This window comes from Triticum urartu, chromosome 3A (assembly GCF_056163025.1).
Source record: "Triticum urartu cultivar PI428250 chromosome 3A, HENAU_Tu73, whole genome shotgun sequence".
Taxonomy (NCBI): Eukaryota; Viridiplantae; Streptophyta; class Magnoliopsida; order Poales; family Poaceae; genus Triticum; species Triticum urartu.
The window spans coordinates 136,517,194-136,524,244 of NC_141875.1; the positions used below are offsets into that span (position 1 = coordinate 136,517,194).

The window sequence follows — 7,051 nt, forward strand, 5'->3', positions numbered from 1 at the left end:
TATATGGTTGTATGTTGGGTCGGGGCGTCTAGTTTGGCTGGGCCCGGGCCGTTGCCCCTACTGCCCTGGCCCAGGGCCAGCCCTGCCTAGCCCAAGTCACCATGAGTCACAACTCCGTTGCCCATTGTTGCCGACCATGGCCTCGGTCTGATGCCTCGCAACCGACCACGATGGCGCAAACGGTGTTCGGTTTTTCTGGTTTTGGGAACGTCTCTAGGATGTTCCTCCATCAGGTTTTTTGTGTCTTTTACTCTTTTTATCTACCGGTTACTTGTTTATTTGCTTCTTTTAGGTCAAGGTAGTGTTCGCCTTTTTGTTTTTTGTTTTTTTTATATTTTTCTTCTTTTTTACAAATTTATATTAAAAAATCATGATTTTGTATTTTTTATGAAAAATATTCAAATCCACAAAAAATCCAAATTCAGAGCATTTTTTAAATCTGTGAATTTTTTCCATTCACGAACAACATTACTCAAATTCCCGAACTTTTTCATGGAATTTATTCAAATCCGTGGACTTAATTCAAATCCGTGGTTTTTCAAATTCATGATATTACAAGCAGCAATGAAATAAAACAGCAAAAATAGTGATCAAGCAGAAAGACAGTCGAACGAGGCGAAACCCTATATACCGCTCAGTGTGGCAAACTGCAGGGAGCTATATCTCGCATTAAGTGAGATGGAAGCAACTCTCACTGCAAGAGTCTACAGTAACATGCCAGCACACTCCCGCACACTTAAAATAAAATAGTGAAGAAAAAAGAGCATGCGGGATTCGAACCTTGGTCTCTTGGACGGAGAACGTATCCTGTGAAACGGACGGACTCATGCACCAGGTGCACCACCAGGTTATGGGCCATTAGATTCGAAATCAAGGGGCAAGATGCATCTGTAAGGGGAGCTGTTGGTACATTTGCAAAACAGACCTTCAAATCTAGCTTAATATATCGGATGGACCTCCCAAGGCTAGTTCGTCTACCTCGCTTTTCCTCTGTTCTGTACTACTACTCCAGGTCGCTCTGTACTACCGAGCTTCTGTTTTAAACAAGCTGAGGAATTTGACAAGTTGTGCTCTTGTATCAGCTAATCTAACTGTTGTGTGATTGCCCATTGCTGACTTTAGCAAAAATTACAAAAAAAATCAAATTGATTCTTCACGCAGTTGGAAAGCTCAACAATATTAATAGTACTGTATCAGATAAGCAGAGAAGCAGATGTGGCCTCTTTCCTAAAAAAAGTATCAGAGAAGCAGATGTTGTTTTGCAACTGAACCAAAGATCTTTAGAAGCTTCCATGGAAGAACATCACGTCTTTTACATTGAGACATCACAAGCATACACATCAATCGTACAGCAACCGCCCTTCTAAAATACAAACAAGCCGCATACTAAATTTTGTTACCAAGTGTACTTTCTTGCTGATTACATGGTTCCAGAAAAATCGGAGTCTGAGACAACCAGACATGATCTGTACTAGTATGGGAGGTGACATTATCAGTTTCATGAGCTGCCAACTAGGAGACATATGAAGATGACTCCTACTCTGAAGATTATCCGGTCATGCCTTCAACTAATCGATTTGAAGATCAAAGGCAAACTATTGTTGGAGCATGAAAGATGGTCCTGAATCTGAATAATCACCAAATAGTCAGTTCTGGAGCAACCATAAAAAACATGATATAGAAATATTTACCTGCCAATGAGTGGTCGCGGAAGAGGCTTATGTGGCCTGACAATATGTATGTAAGTAATCTTGATATGTCATTCTTCACTGCAGCTATATAGTATAAACAGTCGTTATTGGGAAGCAAAGGATAGCGAGATGGAGGAAGGGACAATAACTCAAAACGAAAAACAGAAGAAAAAGAGGTACAACAAGTTTGCATTCAGATTTCTGAAAAAATATGATAATCTCATATCTTTTTGTCAAAAATAGCCCCAACATATTAGATGAAAACAATAAAGTGAAAGTGTACCTAAATATTATATGAAATAAGTTGCTGTGATATTACCTCAAATTAAAATCAGTACCAATATCTAGTCATATAGTTTCTAAAACAAATCCTCCAGTACAGTGGCATGCAAATAAAGTGAGCATGAAATTCTATCCACTGAAGGAATCAATTTCGCAACCTAAATAAGATGATAATAAGGTACAAGGGTGTGCTTCCAAACCAGGGACATGCCACATATGCAACCAAGAGCAGGAAATGGCGATGCATTGTTTTATGCATAATTCTTGGATGCAACAACTTTGGCTACCTGCCTTGTCAATGTCAAAAGCAGCTTCTGATTTGCATAAGAACATGAAGAATTGCAGCCCTGTTCGCGGTCCGCATCTTCAACAGATTTACCAGCTCCAGGCAATAAGACTCCATAATGACCTTCCAACATAGTAATGAGCCAAGCCAAACTTTGGAGTGACACCCCATCTTGCAAATCCATTGAAACTAACATAGGTTATGAATCTCATAGCAATCACATAAGCAATCATAGGCAGCTCTATCCTCTATGCGAAACTAACATTGGATTGTCTTTTACTAAAAATTTGCTACCAGATAAAACAGGGATCCCAAAGTATCGCATTTATAGAATAAAAAGGTCAGTTCACTACTATATCATGTTTTTTCAAACAAATTATAGGGAACAATATATGAGGTTTTGCAATGGATTGTAAGGAACACCGACATTCTGCAAGTCATGGTTTAGTATACATTGTATATAGGAGACTGAAAAAAACCAGTTTTGTCCAAAAGATGAACTACTGTAGATAATAAAATCAGGAAGATGAACTTGTTAATGCTTTCACGAAGTTCAGTTGAACATTGTAAAGTACAAGTTCTGTTTAATATTGTTTACGAATAAAGGATCCAAACAGGGAGTGCATCCCTTGTAATTTGCATGAAGATCGTAGAAATATACTCGTAGCTCATACCTAAATATTGTGCTGACAGCGCACTATTCCAAATCTTAATCAATAAAAAGATGCCTTTTGAGAAGAAGCATACAGACCTAGATCTAGATCCTTGAGCTGCTGTAGTTGGATAGTGCCACCGGCGGCGTTAGTGGTAGATTGAGTATGCCCTCACAACAAGGCGCTGCTGCGAAAGACGAAATCAAGGCACTGCTTTCAACAAATCAGATCACCCATCTGGATTTCAGTGAGACGACGCTCCATTGGTACATGATTGAGAGAGATCAAGCGAAATTTACTAACCTATTTTGCCTGTTGGAGTGGTACAGAAGAGGGAGAGAGAGAGAGAGAGAGAGAGAGAGAGAGAGAATACTGATTTTGGTGAAGATCTGAGATCAGTTCTTGAGCTCGCTGGACCTTAACAATAGCACCAGGCGGCTGCACTGGTACAGAATCTGGCAAGGGGAAGAACACGATCTGGATATGGTGAGGTCAAATCGCTGCATTTAACTGCACTGCAAGGACTGTTCTGCAAATGTGCCAGCAGTCCCATCATCTCACTGAATCCTGTCCCTCTATTTTGAATCCAACGGCCCATGTATCGCTGGAGCATCTGGTGCACCAGTTTGCTCGTTTCACCAGATACGTTCTCGGACGACTGGAATGGTGCTAGCCACAAGGCTAGTATCGGGATCCAGATCAAGAAATACGGCACGTTCTACTTGACGCAAAATGAATCAAGTTTCCACTGGGTTTTTCTGGTACCCCCCCCCTTCCCCCCCTTTTTTTACTTTTTATCTTTCTTTTCTTTCTGTTTGCTTCATTTTCGTTTAGTCTTCTACACGTTCCTTTTCCGCTTCTTTTTGTTTTTTGTTTGTCTTTCGTATTTCCTCTCCAGTTTTTTTCTTTGGGTTTTTCTTTTGCTTATTTCATTGTTTTTCTCAATTTTTCTTTTCTTATTCAGTTTTCTTCTTCTTTTTTGACCATTTTTTTCTTATTCTTTGTTTCTTTATCCATTGTCACTGTTTTTCATTCTTTTTGCATTTGGTTCTTTGGTATTATTTTTCATTTCCTTTTTCCTTTGGTTCATTGTGTTTCCTTTTTGGTTTTCGTTCTACATTTTTTTGTATATGTCAACAATATTTTTTCTAATGCATGTTTAACATTTTTCTAATATAAATTTAATATTTTTAATACATATTCAACATTTTGTCTATACACATTTAAAAAAAATTCAAATGCTTGATTAACTTTTTTAAATACAAGATTAATGTTATTTGAATACATGGTCAACATTTTTCATATACACACTTTTAAACCTTTTGAAATGCTTGATTAACATTCTCTAATACATGGTCTAAATTTCTTTCTATGCACATTTATTATTTTTCAATGCTTGATTTACATTTTTAATACAATATTAATATTTTTAACACACTGTCAACATTTTTCTAAACACATTTTATATTTTTCAAATGCTTTGTTAACATTTTTAACCACTTGTACAACATTTTTCAAATGTTTAATTAATTTTTTCGTATACATGATCAAATTTTCCTTCATTTTTTAATACATGACCAACATTTTTTCTATACAAATTTAACATTTTTCAGATGCTCGATTAATATTTTTCAGATGCTTGATGAACATTTTTAAATACTTGTTCAATATTTTTTCAAATGCTTGATTAACAAATTTATATACATTACCAATTTTTTATATTAATTTTAATATGTAGTCAACATCTTTTCTTTACACATTTAACATTTTCCAACCACTTGTTCAACATTTTTTCTAGAGTTTGATTTGTTGGGAATCGTTGCATGGAAAACAAAAAAAATTATACGCACGCACAATGATCTATCTATGGAGATGCATAGCAACAAGGGGGAGAGTGTGTCTACGTACCCTCGTAGACCGTAAGCGGCAGCGTTTCACAACGCGGTTAATGTAGTCGAACTTCTTCGCACTTCAACCGATCAAGTACCAAACGCACGACACCTCTGCGTTCTGCACGTGTTCAGCTCGGTGATGTCCCTTGCCTTCTTGATCCAGCAAGATGTCGAGGTAGTAGATGAGTCCCGTCAGCACGACGGCGTAATGATGGTGATGGTGAAGTGATCTCCGCAGGGTTTCGCCTAGGCACTACGAAAATATGACCGGGGTGTAAACGGCGGAAGGGGGGCGCCGCACATGGCTAGGCAATTGTCTGGTGTGTGCTAGGGCGCCCCCACATATATATAGGTGGGAGGGAGAGGGGAGGATGCCAGGAGGCGCCCCAAGTAGGCCGAATCCTACTTGGGGTCCTCCCCAAGTGGCGCCCCCTGCCATATTTAACCGAGGGAGAAGGAAAGAGGAGGGGAAGAGGGAAGGAAGTGGGAATCCTAACCCACACTTTCATTTCCCTTCTCCCCTTTCCTTTCCCTCCTTAGGCCGGCCCATATGGAGGGCGCACCAGCCTCTTGTGGCTGGTGTGTTTCCCCTCTTGGCCCATAAGGCTCATATCTTTTGCAGGGGGTGCTCGAACCCCTTCCGATGACCCGATAAGTACTCGGTACCCCTCGAAATATTTCCGGTGTCCGAATACCATCATCCTATATATCAATATTTATCTCTCGATCATTTCGAGACTCCTCGTCATGTCTGTGATCTCATCCGGGACTCCGAACAACATTCGGTCACCAAGTCACATAACTCATATAATATTATATCGTCATCGAACGTTAAGCGTGGGGACCCTACGGGTTCGAGAACTATGTGGACATGACCGAGACACCTCTCCGGTCAATAACCAATAGCGGAACCTGGATGCCCATATTGGCTCCTACATATTCTACGAAGATCTTTATCGGTTGAACCGTTATGACAATATGCGTAATTCCCTTTGTCCATCGGTATGTTACTTGCCCGAGATTCGATCGTCGGTATCTTCATACCTAGTTCAATCTCGTTACCGGCAAGTCTCTCTACTCGTTTCGTAATACATCACCTTGTGACTAACTCCTTAGTCATTTGCTTGCAAGTTTATGATGTGTATTACCGAGAGGGCCCAGAGATACCTCTCCGATACTCGGAGTGACAAATCCTAATCTCGATCTATGCCAACTCAACAAACACCTTCGAAGATACCTATAGAGCATCTTTATGATCACCCAGTTACATTGTGATGTTTGATAGCACACAAGGTATTCCTCCGGTATCCGGGAGTTGCATAATCTCATAGTCGAAGGAATATGTATTTGACATGAAAAAAGCAATAGCAATAAACTGAACGGTCATTATGCTAAGCTAACGAATGGGTCTTGTCCATCACATCATTCTCCTAATGATGTGATCCCGTTATCAAATTACAACACATTTCTATGGTTAGGAAACCTTAACCATCTTTGATCAACGAGCTAGTCTATTATAGGCTTACTAGGGACACAATATTTGTTTTATGTATTCACACATGTATTTAAGTTTCTGATAAATACAATTCTAGCATGAATAATAAACCTTTATCATGATTAAGAAAATATAATAATAACCATTTTATTATTGCCTCTAGGGCATATTTTCATCAGTCTCCCACTTGCACTAGAGTCAATAATCTAGTTCACATCGCCATGTGATTAGTACCCATAGTTCACATCGCCATGTGATTAACACCCAAAGAGTTTACCGGAGTCAATAATTTAGTTCACATTGCCATGTGATTAACACTCAAAGAGTACTAATGTGTGATCATGTTTTGCTTGTGAGAGAGGTTTAGTCACCGGGTCTGCCATATTCAGATCCGTATGTATTTTGCAAATTTCTATGTCTATAATGCTCTGCATGGAGCTACTCTAGCTAATTGCTCCCATGTTCAATACATATCCAGATTGAGACTCCGAGTTATCTGATTTGGTGTTAAAGCTTGCATCGATGTAACCCTTTACGACGAACTCTTTATCACCTCCATAATCGAGAAACATTTCCTTAGTCCTTTTCAGATACCTAAGGATAATTTTGACCATTGTCCACTGGTACACTCCTGGATCACTATTGTACCCCCTTGCCAAACTCATGGCAAGGCACACGACAGGTCTGGTATACAGCTGGCATACTTTATAGAACCTATGGCTGAGGCATAGGGAATGACTTTCATTCTCTCT

At 39.4% G+C, this 7,051-nt stretch overlaps 1 long non-coding RNA gene across 7 annotated transcripts; it reads right to left on the reverse strand.

Annotated features, from left to right (window-relative positions):
* Window positions 1–1,254: 1,254 nt before the first annotated feature.
* Window positions 1,255–3,400, reverse strand: LOC125543300 (uncharacterized). Of its 7 annotated transcripts, XR_015618417.1 has the most exons (5): window positions 3,216–3,400; window positions 3,011–3,099; window positions 2,265–2,430; window positions 1,692–1,775; window positions 1,255–1,627 (listed from the first exon to the last, which is right to left on the reverse strand). It is a non-coding gene; the product is annotated as an uncharacterized LOC125543300 (long non-coding RNA). The 7 variants fall into 7 exon arrangements; XR_015618416.1 differs by having other exon boundaries at window positions 2,265–3,096; XR_015618412.1 differs by having other exon boundaries at window positions 2,265–3,099.
* Between the last annotated feature and the right edge of the window lie 3,651 nt (window positions 3,401–7,051).